General features: G+C 43.3%; 1 protein-coding gene across 14 annotated transcripts in view; it reads left to right on the forward strand.

Moving 5' to 3' along the window:
* Positions 1-21268, forward strand: part of IL15 (interleukin 15) — a 69913-nt gene that overhangs the window by 18659 nt on the left and 29986 nt on the right. The window lies entirely within an intron of this gene.

A 21268-nucleotide genomic window follows, 5' to 3' on the forward strand; every position in this document is an offset into this window, starting at 1 on the left:
AGCATGCAATCTGTCTTTCCTGATTACCCTGCTGTCATTTGTAGACTTCTTGTTTAGTCCCTTCATCCATTTGCCAGACCATTGTTAATTTTGTTGAAGAGAAAACTAAATGCCTAAAAAGGCCCCCAAATGCTTTGAATTCCCTGTTCAGCCAAGTGCTGCCTTCCATGGCAGATAAATGCTTACTGCCTATTACAAGTTAACGTATTGTGTGTTTGGATGCTTGCATGATTAAACCACAAGTACAATTGACATCAATGACTTTTAACAATATACTGAGAGTTCCTGTAATGGTCTTATTCATTCATTTTCAGTTTGTACATGACTGACATTATAAGAAGTGGCACATAATCTTGGTGCTTAAAAATGATTGTTGCCAGCATTTATTATTAATTAAACAGTGGCACCTGAATGGAACATAGATTTATGGTTGTGCAGTGCTGATGACTCATGCATATAAGCGATTCCCACCCACCCCTTCATTTTTCATGTATCTGCTTCTTATAACACTTATTTTTTTGGACAGAACGATTGGTTTTTCTGCTCATTCTGAAATGGTGTGGAGGACTGGAATGAGGGAAGGCATGCAACCCACTGACATTTTGCTCACAAACATTGGAAAATGGTTTTCAAGATGCATGAGGTTTTATGGATGTCCTTAGAAAATGATGCATCATTTATCTGACACATAAATATTGTAATTCCTTCATTTCAATGCCCCTATAACTTAGATCATAGTGAGGGCAAACTTTTAGTGTTCAAACTGTACTTTTAAGTACCAGGGATATCCATTCCCATCAATATTTCACAGGTGAGAATTGGAATGCTCGTGTTCATAAATGGGTGGGGCAAGGTTTGAGCGGGCCAGGTGCCCTTTGTGCCTCCCTTAGCTGTATTCATTTTTTCTTTCCCAGTGCTCCACTGAATGCTAGGAATGTGTGTGTGTGTGTATATATACACACACATACACACGCACGCACGCACGCACACACACACACACACACACACAGAGTGGCCCCAAAGTAGGTATACAGTTGTTTAGAATGTTGATGGGAGGGGGAGCGAATGTGTGAGTAAAAGATGTGTGGGTGGAGTCAGAATGACAGTTGGGAAGAGTGAGTGACAGTTAAATCAGTTAAGTGTAGAGAGTGAAGGGAGTGAGGCCCTTAAGTAGGTATACAGTTGTTTAGTTTGTTTGTTTTTTTTTACTGATAATTGTGAATGATGGCAGCAAACTTGAGTCAAGAACAAAGAAAGTGGATTTTAAAGCAGTACTGGAAGACTGAAAATTCTCTCCCCCTCCCATCACCATTCTGAACAACTGTATACCTACTTTTAGGCCACCCTGTGTGTGTGTGTGTGTGTGTGTGTGTGTGTATATATATGTATGTATGTCAGGGACCAGCCAGGGAGCGTAGAGTAGCAACAGGTCTACTCTGTTCCTGGCTGTCAGTCACTGTTGCTATTTTGTCTTTGCTGCTGCCCAGAGACACGCAGGTGGTATATGTCACAGGTGGAGCCTGGAGGCATTTTCAAGAAGACAGAGGATGGTGGTTTGGCCGCAATGCCTGTAACTGCCTTGCACAGAGCTTGTGTCCAACTCTGGACGATTAAAAAAAACACCGGTGTCACGAACCTGGTGTCAGTGTTGGTGTGTGCCTCAGCATTTGCCGGGCCTGGCTAGGCATAGAGTCTAGCAACCCAGTAGCATGACCTGGCAAACAATGATGGGGCCAGCTCAATCCATACTCGAATGTGCCACAAGCTTAAAGCAAGAACTAAACGTGCATGCAAACAGATGCTTCAGAGAACAAAACAGTGAAGCAAGCCACAGACTACAAGGCAAGTCAGATATGTATAATGTGTGTTATACCATTTAGAGGGTATTGGTCCAAATTTACAGAAAAGGAATGCTGAATGAATCAATGGCTGAGAATTCTTAAGCTGAGATAACAGTTAAGTGGTTATATGCACAGTGGTTTTCCTTCACCACTGAGTAACTGCAACCTCATATACTTTGAAGCAGGCTTCCAGAAAACTGCGTATCTTCCACACACATTGAAGTCCCAGCACTTCTCTCTTTAAAAATTAAGCACTGACCCCATCTTTCTTGCCAGCAAGGTAGAGCCATATGAATTCTGCCCCCCTCCATACAATTCAGCCATCAGGGTTTTGTTTTCTTTTTCTTTTTTTAGAATAACCCTGCCTCCCTTTCTTCCTATAGGTCAGCTTTTCATTTTCTTTCCTACCCCCGAATTAATTTGTGTGAAAACTCACTAGGGCTCAGCCCAGGGGTCTGTTTCCAAGGAATCTGAGTCCTGGAATATGGAAAGTACATCTGAGCATGTGGAGAGTGCCTTTCCCTTACTATTCAACAAGTGCATTCTCCCACCTCCCCAAACACATATAATCTAAGCAGGTTCCTGTGAGCACACGCTTAGTCTAAGGCAGCTTTCCCCAACCTGGTGCCCTCCAATGTTTTTGACTTCCAACTCCCATCAGCCCCAGTAAGCATGACCAGTAGTTAGGAAAGTTGGGATAGTTTTCAGCATAAGGGCTGGATCTATAGTCCTTTCCCTCCATTAAAAAAAAAATCTGTCCTCTCTTCCCACCCCATTTTTCCTTCATCTCAATGATTCAATTCACAAATTAAAAATACCTCATTACTAGCACAGTGAAAGCAGATACTGTTTATATTTTAATGTTCATATTGATATAATTTAACAATAAAAGTGGGGGTGGCCAAGTTCCTCATGCCTTCTACCACTTTCTCCCATAACCTTCAGCTGCTGTTGCTGCTGGTTTTTCTCCAGTCTTGGTGATATGGGAGAAGCAGAGAAAACTAGTCAATAGTAAAAGCATCTAATTTGCATGTAACACTGAGTCTTTTGGAAGGAAGGTTCAGAAAATAAGCAACAGGATTTAAAATATGTCTGTTTATTTGCTTGCCTCACACAATCAACTATAATAATATTTGGCATCACCATAATGTAAAAATAATATTAAGATGGCATTTTCTCAGGTAAGTTTGGTAGGCATGTTCTTTGTGATGCCTGAGAAATAGGTACTTCTTTAAAATTGGGATGATTGAAGAGTGGGGCTTTCTGTGGGATAGGGCCCTGAAAGTGGACAGTTGGAGGGCAAATAATATCACATATACTTAGAAATATGTTAGCACTATGCTTAAAAGGGAATGTCAGCTATGTGATATGCTATGTTGGCATTCCATTTGCCCTACATTCCCAGAACATGCTCTGCCTTTCATAGAATACTGTGTGCATAACAACACACTGAGGAAGCAAGGGTGCATTAATGTTTTTTAATTTTTAATTAATTTTTAATTCTGGCTACGTAATATTATGTAGGTCAAACAAACAAAATATTTGTTCAATATCTGACCTTTCAATTTCTACTTTGTACTTAAATATTAGTTAATCAATTACTTTTATGCTCCATAATTCCTTGCCCACAGTTCTTAATTCCTAGGTCACCACTGACACATCAAGTTTCCTTTCCGACATGTTGAGAGGGGAGCCGTGTTCCCTTAGGTCTACACTCTCTAGAGCACTGTGTAAGCTGAAAGAAGTGTATGACCATGTTCTACTGAGTTTACAAATTCAATAATTTTTGCCCATACCCCTTCAAACTTATCTGACTTTAATTGCCCTTGGGCTATTAAGGGTGCATTAATGAAGAAACAGAATACAGAGAACTATGGTAAATGAATCTGAGCTCCGGTGAGTTTGCTGAATCTGACATTAGTTTGCCTCTACCAGCTTGTTGTGAAGAAATGGCATGCTGAAATTCAGAGGTGGCATCTAAGCGGCAAGGGACAGGCTTGAAAGGGCAGCAAAAGTCCATTGAGAGAGTAAAGCAAGGGGAGCAAGGGGAGAGCAAACTATTGTAAAGGGAGGCATGGCTTCTTTGATCAGACATTACCCCGTATCCTACCATAAGGAGGAGGACTCTGACTCATCTCCTGTCTTTATTTGGAATTATATTAGCTGACTCATCTCTCTTCTTTCTACATAAGGAGATACACACACATGACTATGCCTGTTGGCCTTCACCCTAAATATTTCTTTCCTATATGTATGTTAGGCACCTGCATTTATTTATAGCAGGGTTAGTCAACCTGGTGCCCTCTAGATGTTTTGAACTACAACTTCCATGAGCCCCAGCCAGCATGGCCAAAGATCAGAGATTATGGGAGCTGTAGTCCAAACACAAGGTCACCTACTCCTGATTTATAGAGTGCATTCCTAATCCCTATCATCCTTCTTTTGCTAGTCTAAATAGACCGAGCCTAGTCTGTGCATGACTTTCTTTATCCAGCCACGCTCTCTTTAAGCATCTATCTCTACACCAGCTTAAAATCCTGCATTTAAAATGGGGCTTTCTGCTTCCATTTTAAATGCAGGATCACAAAGCATTCCCTTTACACATAGGTCCTTTCCCCCCTCCCCCTTATCTGAGTCCTCCATATGTTTCATTGATCTCGCTCCTCTTATTGCGGCTTTTCCTTTTTCACGGTGGGAACTCAAGCTGAACACAAGTGGGGTAATTTGATTGTCATTATCTCTGATCTATTTAAAAACAGAATAAAGGTCATTTAGTGCAGGAGATGCCCTGGAGGTTCACAACATCATCTAAAGGGCCTGCAAACTTCCGTGAGTGAGCAATCTCAATAGCGGGATAAAAGCTCCGTGTGAAGAAGCCCTTTGATATCCTCCTCCTGAAACGCCGATGATTTACAGTGATTGAAAGTATTCATGATATACCAAAATGAACCAAGTCTTCTTTGTATTTTCAGGCAGGAAGACCTTGCCTTCATTGCTTCTGAATTTTCAAACTCTTTGTGGTGTTCTTTCCAACAGTATTTTTAAAAAGCCCTCCCCCATGCATGAAAATACTGTGAATCAGCAAACGCCTAAACCAGAAAAACTCATGGATGATTTCAAACTGGAATCTTATCATCTACCTACCTATCCACCTACCTGTCATTGCTGCATGCAATTTATTATTGCTAAATTTGTTTTCCTTTTACTGCCATACGGTATTGTGCTTAACTATTTGCTCTTTTCCCCAAACTGTTTCTATACATTTAGCTCAGTTTAACCTCTTCGTTCCCAATTTTCCAGGTCACTATTGTTCTCTAATGGCTATAGTAACCATGCTGAATGGTGTATAGGACTTAACTGTGAATGAAGACATAGCCAGTGGTGACCCCAAGAGCTCACTAGTTATTTTAGGCAGGCAGTAACATGGAGGCACATAATTTCCTAAATAACACAGCAGTGTGAGCTAGAGGCTCAAAGCAGTACAAACCTTATTGATTTTCTTTACAGTGCCTTTACAGGTATATTACAGGAAAGATTGAAAGGTTAAAAATCCAAGTCCATGCTGAGTAAGGATGAGAATGGAAGGAGCTATGCTTCGGTGCAGCTGAGAGAGAGGTTATTACTGACTGTGGTCTGAATGTTAGATGAAAGAAACATGATAAAAGAAAGACACCGAAGAAATGCCCAGGACAAATTATTAAATAGCTGAGGCAATAAGACATTTTCCAGAAATTATCTGCTTTCCCTTCCAGTTTTCTCCTACCTGTTATATTTCTCCCAACAAATCTCATAAAGCCTAGCAATAAAGGAAATGTGTCTAGTTCTTAAGTAGGATATTCGTTTATTCCAACCCTTAAGCCAAGTGATGCTTTCATGTTCTATTAACACTTGGTTTCAAATTATCACAGTCTGAAATTACTAATACCAGACTCCAGCATCTCCCAGACTTTATGGAAGTTTGTAAACTGCCTCCAAAAAAACTACCAAAAATTCCTATAAAGATTTATCTGCCTACAGATAAAAAAAGTTGTCAAAGCTGAGTGTCTATATGTACACGGGGAAACATTAAAGGTGCACAAGTGGTAAAGAGAGAGAGAAAGAGAGAGATATTTCAAACTTAAGAAGAGGATGGGCTGTGTTCAGTTCTGCTTTGTCTAAAAATTTGCCCATTTAGGCTGCAAACACTTTTCTGAGAGTAAGCCCCACTAAACTCAGTGGGGTTTATTTCTGAGAAGACATGTACTGTTAGGACTACATTGTTAAGATCCTAAAAGCTGCAGTCCTAAACACACTTACTAGGAAGTAAACCCCATTGAATTCCGTGGAATTTACGTCTGAACAAGTGTGCATGGGATTCTGCTGAAAGTAATGTTATGAGTTTAGCCAGCGTTATTGGAAATATTGAATAGGTTTTTGTATGTTTTTCTCTTTAACAAATAAATCAATAAATAGCTGATTTCCCCCACGACTTGAAACAAGAGACAGAAGGAAACTTCTCATATTACTATATATATAGTGACTTGTGCAGATGAGGAAAAAAATAGTTCCTGTAATTGTTTGTAGTATTGCAGCACATATTTGCAATTTTTGTGAATCTGGGCATCTTCTGCAGACCACACATACTTTTCTGTGTTACTTGGGAACCCTTAATGTATGGATCAGATATAAGCATAAATCAAGCCCAAATAATTCTCTAAGGCTGCAGTCCTATTCACACTTACTTAGGAGTACATTTCATTTAACTCAGTGGGGCTTACTTCAGAGTAGTCATGTATGGGATTGAACTACACATTAATTAAGTATAAAATACAACTAAATGTGAATTGAATATGAACCTTGGAATTAGGAATATTTTATGTGATTAAGGCTGAAGGGCATTTTTTCTCTTTCACTGCTAGGATAGCAGGGATTCAGTTTTATCTAGTGAATTTAGAGCAGTTTTAAAACCAATTTTCTTTCCTGTACAAATCCTCTCTTCATACATATAAATAATTTCCTAAGCTCATCTGAGGTTCAGGGCACATAACAAATCATTAGGTAGTTTCAGTATAACATCTTTAATGTATTTATTACTCTTATCTTGTTTTCACATTGGTTTTTATATTATATTTTATGTATTTTCCTGTGAACCACATAGAAATCTCAGGATATCAAGTGGTATACAAGTAGTTTAAATAACTAAATAAGTAACGCAATATCCAGTATTGGAGACAGTATGCCTCTATATTTCAGTTGCTATGAATATGAGCAAGAAGGTGCTGTTGCACTCATGTCCTTCTTGCAGGCTTCCCATGGGCATCTGGTTGGCCACTGTGTGAACAGAATGCTGAATTAAATATGCCTTTGGTCTCATCCAGCATGGCTTTTCTTATGTTCTTATGATTGCCCTCCATGGATGGATGGGTTGGATCCAGATTTACACTGGATCAACTGTGCTTATGTAAGTGAATCCCTCCTTCCCATGGCAGCCCCTCCAGCCACCTGAAAATGACACCCAGATATCAGCAGACCCTGCTGAATGGCGTAAGCTGTGGTGTAGGGGGAGGGGATCCCTAAAAATTGGATGGAAGGACCATCAGCGAGCAAAGCCCGTCCTCTTGCAGAAGCTTCCTTCCTCTTACAGAAAGCACATTATGGGGACTTTTTATCCTACCACTCCCACGACTTATAGGGAAACTGCTCCTTCACTGGGCAATACCACCTGTGGGGTTTTTAATTTATAGCAAATACTTATATTTCAGGGCCTAAGGAACTCTCTGGCACTATAACTCAGGGTTGTACAAGCTGACCTTTCTTTGCTGCCACCAATTATGTTAGAATACTTTAAAACCTCTTAGTAGCTTTTATAAGAGGCTTAGATGTGAGATGGGCACCAACGCTAGCCCATCTCACATCTAAGCCTCTTATAAAAGCAATCAATAGACAAGATGAACTATTAAACAAATAATTTATTAAAGGGTTATTTTGTACATAAGAGATCACTCATTCTTTGGGGTTTTCAAAAGACTGCTTAGTGACAATTCTTAAGGATTCATGAGAGACTGTTGTTGCTACAAGCTGCTGAATGACTTCTTTAACTTCAGGCCAAATTCCCTAACAGTGCCCTCGATAACTGGAAGCCCCCGAACTCGGAGGCTTCTGATCATTCAATGCAGAGCAGGAGGAACAGCAGAGGCAATCTTCACCGCCCCTGCTCTCCTGCTCTGTATTTTTTGCCATATGGGCTTTTTTGCACTTCGGAGAGGAAGAGAAGGGACTGGAGAGGCCTCAGGATAGGTTTCCTCCATTCTCTGCCCACCAAAACACCTCCTTTTTCCCATCTCCAAGGTTGCTTTTCCAACCTTGGAGGGCAGCCTGTGTGGTTCTTAATGCGTCGGCTGCAAGGGGGTGGGCGGGTCAGATCTCTGACTCCCCTTCTGAGGTCAGAGTTCTGTCTCCTACCTCGGAGGGGAGAATCCCCAGTATCCTATGGCCTCTCAGACAATGTCTAGGTGCGATAGGATTGCTACCTAAACCTCCGCCCCAGCCAAATACACTATACTTCTGGGCACAGTCTTCCTCTGACACCAAAGTTCCTCCTGTTGTATTTTTGGCTGCTTGGACAGTTTATCTGGGTTTTTACTGCCTGCTTGTATAATCATCTTCTGGCAAGATCTTATGGCAGCCCTCTGGCATAACACAGCCACCTGCTCCCTATTCCTAATCTTCACCAGCCCCATATGGTTATCCTCCAGAGAAGGAATAGTTTAATATCTAGGTCTTAGTTCTTCACTTTCTCCTCAGCTTTCTCCTACTCCTTCTAAAACACGACACACCAATCACCAGACCTCCTCCCTCACCACAGATTGACTAACTCCCCCAATTGTCAACTGTCTCCTTAACTGTCATTTCCCAGGCACTTTTTTCCATGTAGCTCGAATCCCCAGCCAAACAGAATTGAATTTATCTGATCCAGGCCCCATCTAACAATTTGTTGTTCAGTCGTTCAGTCATGTCCGACTCTTCGTGACTCCATGGACCATAGCACGCCAGGCCTTCCTGTCCTGCGCTCTCTCCTGGAGCGTGCTCAAGTCCATATTCATTGCATCGGTGATGCTATCTAGCCATCTCATCCTCTGCTGTCCCCTTCTCCTTTTGCCTTCAGTCTTTCCCAGCATCAGGGTCTTTTCCAGAGAGTTTTCTCTTCACATTAGGTGGCCAAAATATTTGAGCTTCAGCTTCAGTATCTGTCCTTCCAATGAGCACTCAGGGTTGATTTCCTTTAGTATGGACTGGTTTGACCCCCTTGCAGTCCAGGGGACTCGTAAGAGTCTTCTCCAGCACCACAATTCAAAAGCATCAATTCTTCGGTGCTCAGCCTTCCTTATAGTCCAGCTCTCACAGCCATACGTTACTACTGGGAAAACCATAGCTTTGATTATGTGGACTTTTGTCGGCAAGGTGATGTCTCTGCTTCTTACTATGCTGTCTAGGTTTGCCATAGCTTTCCTCCCAAGGAGCAAGTGTCTTTTAATTTCATGGCTACAGTCACCGTCTGCAGTGATCTTGGAGCCCAAGAAAATAAAATCTGTCACTGCTTCCATTTCTTCCCCTTCCATATGCCAGGAAGTGATAGGGCCAGATGCCATGATCTTTGTTTTTTTTAATGTTGAGTTTTAAACCAGCTTTTGTACTCTCCACTTTCACCCTCAACAAGAGGCTCTTTAGATCCTCTTCGCTTTCTGCCATTAGGGTGGTATCGTCTGCATATCGAAGGTTGTTGATAATTCCCCTGGCAATCTTAATTCCGACCTGTGATTCATCCAACCCAGCGTTTCTCATGATGTACTCTGCATATAAGTTAAATAAGCAGGGCGACAATATGCAGCCTTGTCGTACTCCTTTCCCAAATTTGAACCAATCGGTTGTTCCATGTCTGGTTCTTACTGTTGCTTCTTGACCCTCGTACAGGTTTCTCAGGAGACAGGTAAGGTGGTCTGGTACCCCCATCCCTTTCAGAATTTGCCACAGTTTGTTGTGATCCACACAATCAAAGGCTTTAGGGTAGTCAATGAAGAAGAAATAGACGTTTTTCTGGAATTCTCTTGCTTTCTCCATGATCCAGCGAATGTTGGCGATTTGATCTCTAGTTCCTCTGCCTCTTCGAAACCCAGCTTGTACTTCTGGTAGTTCTTGGTTCGCATACTGCTGAAGCCCAGCTTGTAGGATTTTGAGCATAACCTTGCGGGCATGTGAAATGAGCGCAATTGTACGGTAGTTTGAACACTCTTTGGCATTGCCCTTCTTTGGGATTGGAATGTAAACTGACCTTTTCCAGTCTTGTGGCCACTGTTGAGTGTTCCAAATGTGTTGGCATATTGAGTGCAGCACTTTCACAGCATCATCTTTTAGGATTTTAAATAACTCAGCTGGAAGACTGTAATCTGCGCTGGCTTTGTTGTTACTAATGCTTCCTAAGGCCCACTTGACTTCACTCTCTAGGATGTCCGGCTCAAGTTCAGTGACCACACTATCATGGCTATCAGGGACATTCAGATCTTTCCTGTATAGTTCTTCTTTGTACTCTTTCCACCTCTTCTTAATCTCATCTGCTTCTGTTAGGTCCCTGCCTTCTTTGTCCTTTATCATGCCCGTCTTTGCACAAAACGTTCCCTTGAGATCTCCGATTTTCTTGAAAAGATCTCTTGTCTTTCCCATTCTGTTGTTTTCCTCGATTTCTTTGCATTGTTCATTTAAGAAGGCCTTCTTGTCTCTCCTTGCTATTCTCTGGAACTCTGCATTCAGTTGGCTATATCTTCCCCTTTCTCCCTTGCTTTTCGCTTCCCTTCTTTCCTCAGCTACTTGTAAAGCCTCATCAGACAGCCACTTTGCTTTCTTGCATTTCTTTTTCTTTGGGATGGATTGAGTTGCTGCCTCCTGAACAATGTTACGGACTTCCGTCCATAGTTCCTCAGGCACTCTGTCTATCAGGTCTATTCCCTTAAATCTATTCCTCACTTCCACTGTATATTCATAAGGGATATAATTTAGGTCATACCTGAATGATTTAGTGGTTTTCCCTACGTTCACCACTGATGCTGAAGAAGCTGAGGTTGATCGGTTCTATGAAGACCTACAACACCTTCTAGAACTAACACCAAAAAAAGATGTCCTCTTCATCATACGGGATTGGAATGCTAAAGTAGGAAGTCAAGAAATCACCGGGATAACAGGCAAGCATGGCCTTGGTGTACAAAATGAAGCAGGACAAAGGCTAATAGAGTTTTGCCAAGAGAACACGCTGATCATAGCAAACACTCTTTTCCAACAGCACAAGAGGCGACTCTACACATGGACATCACCAGATGGTCAATATTGAAATCAGATTGATTATGTCCTTTGCAGCCAAAGATGGAGAAGCTCTATACAGTCGGTAAAAACAAGACCTGGAGCTGACTGTGGCTCAGATCATGAGCTGCTTCTTGGCTATTATCTGTCTCTCTCTCTCTCTCTCCACTCAGATCATCACTAAGCAACTACTACACAGGCCTTTGACAGTAATAAAACAAGGCCTGAAACCTACTCAGATACATTGTAGCCTCACATTGGCCACACAAAGCAAACATTACTTAACAACAACAGTTATATACAGAGCAACTTCACACAGATCCTGGATCCAACCTATTGGAAGCAAATTTCAATAACCATATGTTGTCCAATCCAACACTCCCACAAAGATTAAAGTAACATTCTAATTTCTGTTAGTACGTAGTCAGCATTAAATATTTGGGCCATATATTGAAGGGATTAGGATGACCTCATTTCTCCTTGCCATGCTTTGGAGCATAAAGTGCCAACAACTTAAATTAGTCAGATGTCATTTCTTGAGATTCTGGGCCAAGCACTTGAACTGCCATCTCCGTGCTTCATTAAATAGAGAAAGAATGCCATGTGATAGGGCTGTTCACAGACCACCTGCTTTACTTCCGATGCCATTTCGGACCTTCCCAATCAGCCCCACTTCGACTTGGACCGATTTGGACCCCCTGCACTTGAACTTGGTTCTGGATCTGAAGTGAAATTCGGATATCCAGACCACTCAGTTTGGATGTTTTCCCATTGATTTGCATGGGAAAACACAAATGGCCATAACTTTTTCAGTTGTCATGATAAATACATGAAACTTGGGGGCCTTTCTGCTAACATGGAGGGGATCCCACCTGCCAAATGTCAGACAGTTTGGCCCAGTACTCTTTGTGCTAGCTGAACTTTGAGTTTTCCCACAAAAATTCTCAAAGCAAAAAGCTGTACCTCTCAGTCCTGTGCTGCCACCCCCCACCTGCTCAGCTGTTTATGGCTGTGTTTCCACGACAATGGAAGGAGAAGCTAATGGAGCAGTACTGGATTTTAATTTAAAAGGAATCAGATTTGCTGCAGTGTGGTGCATGTAGGGCTCCATGAGCAGGTTCTCCACACCAGTAAAAATCGCTTCACAGAACATGCTTCCTGGTGGGGGTTGGACTGAACGTCATCTGACTGGCAGGAGCGGCTCAGCCAATAAGAGAGGCTTCTCGCCCTCTCCCTGCTTTCTCCTTTCTCCTGGAAGTCCCGATGCATCTGCATTTCAGGAGCAAGACTCTTTGCCTACAATGGGAGTTACTTCTGAGTGGACAGACATATGATTGTGCTGGGAAAGAGAGCAGTAAACACAAATGGGTAAATTGAGGATCCATAAAATCAAAAAGGGATCCTCCTGATTTCATATGATTTTTAAAGGGGAGACTGACAAAACCACCATCCAATCACAAAGCACATCTGCCTCCATGGATTGAAGCAGAAAAATCATGGATCCGCCACTCCTACGTGCAGCTGTGGTGGAAAAATTGGATTCAAGGCAGGGATCCTTAGGGATCCTCATGATTTTTACAAGAAAGATACCCCCAAACACCATCACATCACGGAGCACATCTTTGCCCATGGATTGAGTGACAAAAAAAATAGATTTGGGGGCTTCATAGCACCACTGTGGTATAAAGCCATGGATAAGACACCCAATTCAATATGGATCCTCTGAATTTTTACATTGGGTCCCCCCTGCCCAACCCCAACCCCCATCAAAGCACAGAACTCATCTTTGTCCAAGTATGCACACTAAAAATCCCAGATCTGCTACTTCCCAGCAGATCCCAGATCTTCTGCTTCACCTCAAATGGTGTGAAAATTTTTGTATGAAATCAAGAGGATCCGTGCCTCGGATCCCTGTTTTTGTGACATGGCTGTGCCCACAAGTGGCAGATCTGTGATTTCTGCTTCAGTCCATTGAATTTCAGTCCATCATTTCAGTCCATGCTCTGTGATTGGATGGTGGTTTGGAGAGTCTCCCCTTTAAAAATCATATGAAATCACGAGGATCCCTTTTTGATTTCATGGATCTTTGGTTTACTTTCTTCCAACACAAAGATGGAAACTAGCCCCCATTTTAACCCTCAGGAACTCTATAACAAAGGGGCACTGTGCCTTGTCAATTGAGGGGGTAAATTGCTGGTGGAAACACCCCCAAGGACTGCTAGCCATCTCCTGCTCACGAGGAGAAGACAGCTAGCAAGCAGCAGGGATGTGTGCCTCACCACCTCTTCCTGCCTGGGCAATTCACAGTGCTTTTTGCATATAAGTCTGTGTGCACATAGACTTCCAATCGCCATTTTTTTTTAAGAAAATGGCAATTGAGGTGGAGGTGGAGGAACTGGGAAGTGCAGCAGGGGCTGGTGTGGCTTTCTCACTTCTCATATCCCTAAGTAACACCACCAGAATGATCTGTGTCTCTGAAATGCACCTGTTTTTCTCCAGTTATTCAGTCTTTCCCCCTCCTCCACCACTGTCTCTGATTGGAGATTGCTTGGTTACGTTCAGCCCTGATTTGGCAACTAGGGTTTCCATTCACCAAAGCGCCCTCCCTCCTCCTCCTCCTCCACCACCACCACCACTACCACCTTTTGCTGAACTTTCTGAAATTGTAGGGATGTACAAAACTCCCCTTACCTGGCTCCGCTGGGTTCTGCTGGGGGGGAGGCGCTCCGCACCTCCCCACCGGAATCCTGGCTGGCCGGCTCCGCTCCGGGGGATTCCGCAGCAGGACATCTGGCCGCTGGCTAGCAGGGATGTAAATGGCGGCGGCCATAGCCACCGCCATTTGCATCCCTGTAGTCAGACGTGATAGGCTACGTAAAGACTTACATAGCCTATCACGTCTGGCGTAAAAAAAACCCGCGTACGCAAATTTGCGTTCCTTATTTTTGGTCGTCTTAGTCTACGTAAATATTTACATAGACTAAGACAGTGAAAATAAGGGGGAACGCAAATAGCGTCCGCTACGCTATTTGCGTTCCCCATATTTTCGCCATCTTAGTCTACGTAAATATTTACGTAGACTAAGATGGCCAAAAATAAGGAACACAAATGGCGGCGGCCATAGCAGCCACCATTTGCGTACGCAGTTTTTTTTTTTTTTAAGCCAGACGTGATAGGCTACGTAAGTCGTTACGTAGCCTATCACGTCTTGTAAAAAAAAAAAAAAAACCCGACAAGACTGCAAATGGTGGTGGTGGCAGCCGGTCGGAAGACCAGCCGCCGCCGCCGCCGGAGCCACTGCCGCCCGGAAGATCCACCCCAGGTAAGTCTCGTCCCGGGGAGGATCCACGGGGGGGCGGGGGGGGAGGCCGTTCCGCCACAGATTTTGGGGGGCCGAATGCACTGGCATTCGGCCTCTCTGAGATCCGTGGCAGAATTCTCTGCCATCCCTATGAAATTGATACTTTTGTCACTAGGCTGTCTGGGTTGCTCAGAATGAATCACTGAGTCAGACGAGGTGCTTTGTATACAAGCTGCTTCACTCCAGGGTGCTTTGTTGCTATTCTGCTCTGTCTTGTACCACACAGAGGCACCTCTGAAACAGCCCACTTTGACTCGTTCGGGCTTCGGACCGAAGCAGTGCACAGCCCTAGAACTTAACATGTAGCAAAAGAATTCAGTCCTTCTCATCTCATATATCACTTAAGTAGGAGCAGAATGAATTAGAAATTAAATTGACTAGAAAAGAACCATGTTCAAAACCCAGGTAATACTGTATTTAAAATGAGGCTAACAGGAAAAATGCATTCTTAGGTCTATCAGATTTGTTTTTATTGGAAAAAAGCTCTGTGATAGCATTTGCCTCCAGGATGCTTTAGTCCAACTCTGCAAGCAGATCCCTTTCACACATTAGATGGTGGCAAACCTGGGTGATTCCTGACGGATGCTCCTATCATTCTTCTTCTGCTTTAAGTTGTGAATAGAATTTCATTGGCTTTCCACATGGTTGGGGGATATTGTGCTTTTTCTGTGTGTTTATCATACTATGTTTCAGCTTTAGAAGACCCCTCAGACAAATATCTGATCAACTCTAGGCACTCTTGGATGAATGATTTTCTACATCCATTTCAAATTCAGCTCCAGGCCTGGATTTGGAACAGAAACTGCCTTGGTAGCCCTGTGGGGTGACCTGTTCCAGGGGGAGATGTTCACAACAACGGAATGAGAAGCACGTTGGAGTATTACCTGGATTTTCATGGAGTCAGCTTTGGTCCGTCAGGGACACACAAAGCAAGATAAGCCAATTGTAGCATACCTTTGAAATCTGGTTTTCGGTGCTTGAAAGGAACATACTTCTGGGTGGGGTAAGGGGGGTAGAACTGAACATTATCATACTGTCAAGGGCTGCTCAACCAATGAGAGAGGCTTGTTTCCCGTCCTTGTCCAGGCTCCCCACTGTTACTACATTATGAATGGAGAGCAACTAATTTTCCCCATGTGTGAAGATTTCCCTGAAGAAACCATAATCCCCGGTTCTCCAGTGCGGCATCTGAAGGCTCCTGAGAACTCCACCCCATGCCAATTTTGACACATCTCAGCAATCTTCAGCGGAGTTATTTCTCTCACCCCATTTTTCCCCCATGTGTGCACTTTTGCCTATTGCTTCCAACCCCCCTTCCACCCCCTTTCTCCTTCTCCCTGCTTGCAATGAGAAGCTCCCATAAATCCGAAATATCGATAAAATGATAAAGCAGAGAAAGGACTTTACATAACAACAGAGAAACTACAGAACATCAAATTAGCACAACATCGCAATAGCGAGAGCATCAGAGAAGTGAAAGAGTGCTTTAGGGCAAGTTACTAAAGTTAGCCTTTAACCCTTTCACTGCAGGGGAGTGAGATTTTTTTTTTTTACTTCTGAGTAAGCATGCACAGAAGGGGGGGGATATGCTAAAGATTAAAAGCAGGTTAGCTAAGGTAAATGAGTGTCCCCACTACTGAGGTAATGTGAGGGTCACTGCTGTGCTCCTGGGGATTTTCTCAATGGGAAAAACTACTTCCATTGGGGAAGCAAGAGGGAATAGGGCATCCCACCCCCTTCACCATGTCACTGCCAGGTCACAGAGGCATGCCCAGGATTTAATGCATGGGGGACATGGCACACTGTGGTGTGAAAATCCACCAGGGAGCCGCTTTCAGTAAAAAAAGTTGGAGTAAAAGGAGTTTAAGAAAATGCAGCTTTTCAAGAGGAAAGCAGCTGGTTGGCAGTGGATTGGTGATGACATCATTTTCATGAAGGAATTCAGACTGCTCTAACTTTGCAGTAAATTGCTCATGAAGATAGCCCACAGGACAGGGTCAGAGGGACCCTGTTGGTTCTTTTGGACCTCTGAGCAGCTTTTGAAACCATCCATGGTGCTCTTCTGGATAGGCTGTCTGGGATGTAGGCACACTGTATTGCAGTGATTCCACTCATGTTTTGATGGATGATTTCAGAAAGTGATGCTTGAGATTATTGCCCTGTCCTGTGGCATTTGTGCTATGGGGATCCTCAGATTTCCACTTCATCCCCTCGTGCTTTTCAACGTCTACATGAAACCACTAAGGGGTGTTATCTGGAGTCGTGGTTTCACCAATATGTGGACGACACCCAACTCTACATGCGAGGAGTGGGAGCGCTCCAGCCCTGCCTTTCTTCTTCATCACCTCCATCGCCCTTTACTCATGGAGAGTGACTCTCTGAAGAGAAGAGTCTCCTCTATCCATGGAGGCTGTCCACACGAGCCAGGATCATTTCAATGTTTGCCACTTGAACTGCTTATACTTAAAAAAACATTTCTCTTTTAATAATTAAATAGAAAAGCAAGAAAATAGCAGAAAAGAACTTTGCTTACTCTAGATTTGGGTTGCCTCTTATAAAAAAAGCTCTTTTTCTCAATGGTATCTCAATAATGTTATTACAGTCTAAGTGCATCCCTACTATTTATTTTAATTCCTGACCTGTGGTCCATGAAAATTTTTAAAGGTGCAATATGGAAAAGAATATACCTACTTCAGGAGAAGTATCGCACTCATTCAGTCCTTCATCCATTTCAGTTATAGTCATTAGATCATAAAGTCCTTCACTGAAAATCACCTTTTCCTTGGCAGGAAAGACAGAAAAGTGAAAAAAGAAATCCCCAAACCTGAGGTCTCCTCTAGTGCGCCTGTTGGGAATGTATGGCATATGAACAAATTGAACTCTCCTTTTCGTATAGCTTGTAAGGCTATTTCTCTGTGAGGCTGGCAATGTACAAAAGCTGTGACCAGCTAGCGCAAGCTCTCCTGCCATCTGAGATGGGAGAGTACATGCATTGCCACTGCCTGCCATTTTCGCCACCCCCCTCCCCTGTGTCTGTCTCCCTTCCCCATGCAACCACCATGTCTATCTCCCTCCCCCCTGCCCACCGAATCTGTCTCCCTACTCCTCTCACCCACACACCACATGCTTCCCTCCTCTCTTCTCCTCTCCCCACCCGCCCCATCTCTCTTTCTGTCTGTCCCCTCCTCCCCCTCCCCATTGTCTCCCCTCCCCTCTCCCTCCCCCATTGTCATTGTCACCTGCTCTGCATGGTGGCCGAGCTCTCTGAAGAGCTGCATCAGCCAGAGAAGCAGCTGGCACAATTCTTTAGAGAGCCTTCCTTACCGTGGGTGATCTCCATGGAAACCCCTTTGCCCACAATGCCTAGCTCTAGGGGCTAAATTTTAATTTTAATATTTTAATAAATTTTAAAGCAGCTAATGCTTCTTTTAAACAAAATATATGCTTAAAAGAAGCATTTGCTGCGTTACACCTTTAACAATTAGCCAACTTAGACAAACCCTTATTAAAGAGACATTGCAGCATCCAATAGACAGGAAACAAAAGTTTTTGCTGAATAGGACATAACCTGAGATCCATAGACACATCAGATACAGATGCCAAGGTGGTGATCCATTTGGTGGGTGGACAGGTGCTGGCAGGTCCTTCTTTTTGTGGAGAGCGCATAATTTGCTGCTCTACCGCCTGAGATGGGGGACTCATCCCGCCTCCTGAGTGGACCGGCCCTCGCTGTGATCACTCAGTCATAAGCAGTGTCATGCTGGAGCAGACCAAGGTCCATCTAGTCCAGCATTCTGTTTATCCAGTGGCCAACCAGCTGTCTGTGGGAAACCCACAAGCAGGACATGAGTGCAAGAGCACCCTCCCACCCATGTTCCCCAGCAACTGGTGTACATAGGCATACCGCCTCTGATACTGAGGTAATATATAACCATCATGACTAGTAACCATTGACAGACAGCCTTATCCTCCATGAATTGGTCTAATCCCCTTTCAAAGCCATTCAAGTTGATGGCCCTCTTATATAATATCATATAATAATTCTGGACCACCATTACCAGCTGTCAGGTTCACAAGTATGCACTGCAACATGACATACAGGGTCCATTTGGGTTTACTTCCTCCTGTACACACATGCATGCACAACTGTACATGTGGTGAGATTGGAGAAGGTAACTTGAACCAAGGGATGACACATTTATTTGAATGCATAGTCTTCCTATGGCTGCAAAAGAAAAAAAACACTAATAGTGTATTGTTTAGCTAAGATCCTCATGTTTGAGTAGGTTTTTTACTGACTTGCAAATTGATTAATGTTCTCCAGAGCCATAAAAAATTGTCGTTTGGCTTGAAAAATATTGGCCTACTGTGTGTGTGTGTGCATGTGTGTGTGTGTATGTGCGCGCGCACACACACACAAACAAACACACATATAATATTGTTACAGATGGGGCAAACACAAACTTGCATTTGGAAAACTGGGACATGACAGATATATTTTTGGCTAGGCAATTTATAGCCATGTGTTTTTGCCAGAAAATTACAGATTATTTATAAATAGTTCCAATTCCCATGCACTGCAGAGGACAGTATGCCCTGCTATTTATTTAACTGACTGCATTTGCTATTGTTAATAGTGTGTGTTTACCAGTTTAATAGAAAATGTGAGGATATAATTTATATTGGTTTTGCCTTACTACAGATGACTTTGTAAATGTTCACACACTCATATGGCTGGAATTCATTGTGAAGCGCTTACTTTTTTGGCAAGAATAAGCAACTGTCATGATCTTCCTGTAACAAATCAACTGCTCTCATCTTATGATAATGAAGTTATACCACAGCTGCTTGGCTTATTGGGCTATTAGGGACTAAAGATGGAGATATGTAGGAAATCTGTGATTAAAAAGAGAGGGGAAGGGTGGTGGCACTTGGAGTTTTCCTTGGCATACTCATGTAACAAGAGTATATGAAGGTAGCAGCCTACTTCATGATGTGCCAGAAATGGACCAACCAATGAGTGGTGGGTATGCATATGTTCAAACTGCAGAGATGGTCAACATTCAGGTGGGAACGTTGGCAATCTTGCTTTTCTCTTGTGAGTGTACAAACTTTGAGAGAGAAACCAGAAGTTGTATGTCTGAAAATGGGGAATGGCCAGGATCCAAAGTACTTTGTGTGGTGTCTCCGCATAGGTTGGGGGGGGGGACTCTGGACCAATACCACATGTTTGGCTGCATCTGTAACGTAAAAAAAATCAGCCAGCCCCCAACCGCATGTGCATGCAGGCCTCTTTGTCTCTTTTTGGCCATTGACAAGATAGGCCTGAGAGTGTATGTGTTTGACACGATTGCTGACAGTCATCGTATTTCTGATAATTATGGTGACCTACATTAAAGGGTTGACATACACTGAAAGGAAACTGGGGACTGGTTTGTACTGCTACATTCCTGCTGTTGGGAGGTCGCCCCTGCTGCCTTCTGAAATCCTCAGGTAGCCAGAATCAACACGCAGACAATAGGGCTCTTTTCCAAGGCTTTATTCTCATTCAACCTAATGATGCTTGCCTTACAGATGCTAATTGCTTGATCCTACCAGTGAGACTTAAGCTGCCTACTCGGCGGTTCTAACCTTAGGAATCTGTTGATCTCCGTTTGGAGGGGAAGGCAGGAAACCTCTGTACTTATGGGCTAGGAGGAGAGAGTCCACCCTTTTTCTGTGGGGCATCAGGGTGCCGCTTTGCCGTCGCGCCAAGCAGGCTGAGCGCCTCCTCTCAGTGCCCGCCATCTTCTGCTTGACGCTGCACCGGCGCCTAGTGTCCAGAAACTGCTGTTGCATCTCCCTCTCCCTGCCAGAGTCACTATCACTCTCAGGAATGTGAACTAGGAGGGGCTCTCCCCCTGGCTACTCCTCTGAACAGCGTACAGGTTCTTCTCCCACGGTTTCTATCTCTTCCTCAGAATCAGAACTGCTTTGGGGCTCTCTGGGCTCCAATCCAACCCTGACACCTTCATGCAAACCTGTTTGTAGGTACATTTCTGCTATTTTGCTTTGGATAAGATTAGGCCCATCCCTACCACTAGGCAGAGAGAAGAAGCAACCTTAGGTGGCAGATACAGAGGGGCAGGGAATGGACAGAGCTGTGTGTGGCACACAGTCTGCTTGGTGCCCCCTAAGTAAGACTGCTGCCCTCCAGTGCAGTGGAGGATATTATCCCATTGCCAGTGTTGAAGTAAAATTCAACAACCAGTCAGGTTGGCTCTTGTTCATGGAATGCAAGGAAGCATTATTTTGTCTGCCTCAGGCAGCAAAATGTCTTGGGCTGGCCCTGAAGAGGTGTACTCCAGATGTGATCATAGAGATATTGCTGGCATAATATGTGGTAGAGCTGGTTCACACATACTGTTTTGCATAAACCTTCACAGTCACGTACATGATGTCATGAAAGAATTTAGCAATGTGAACTCAGGTTAAATAGAACTAAACATAATGGAAGTGTATAAAACATCTTTGTTGGGGCCCGATAAGTAAATTCAGTATTTGCATTTCCATATATTGTATTTCTAGTGACATTTTTGGTGAGTATATCACATAAGAATAACAAATTTCTTAGCACACAACGTCATCATATGGCCTTTATTACATTGTCTTAATTGAATGAGTTTCCTAATGGTTAAGAGAAATATGTGCAAAAGAAAGGAAATATTGTACTGTATAATGTATTTCTGGACCAATCACT

This window comes from Heloderma suspectum, chromosome 5, assembly GCF_057233095.1.
Source record: "Heloderma suspectum isolate Gila_16-S chromosome 5, 16-S_ref, whole genome shotgun sequence".
Classification (NCBI taxonomy): Eukaryota; Metazoa; Chordata; class Lepidosauria; order Squamata; family Helodermatidae; genus Heloderma; species Heloderma suspectum.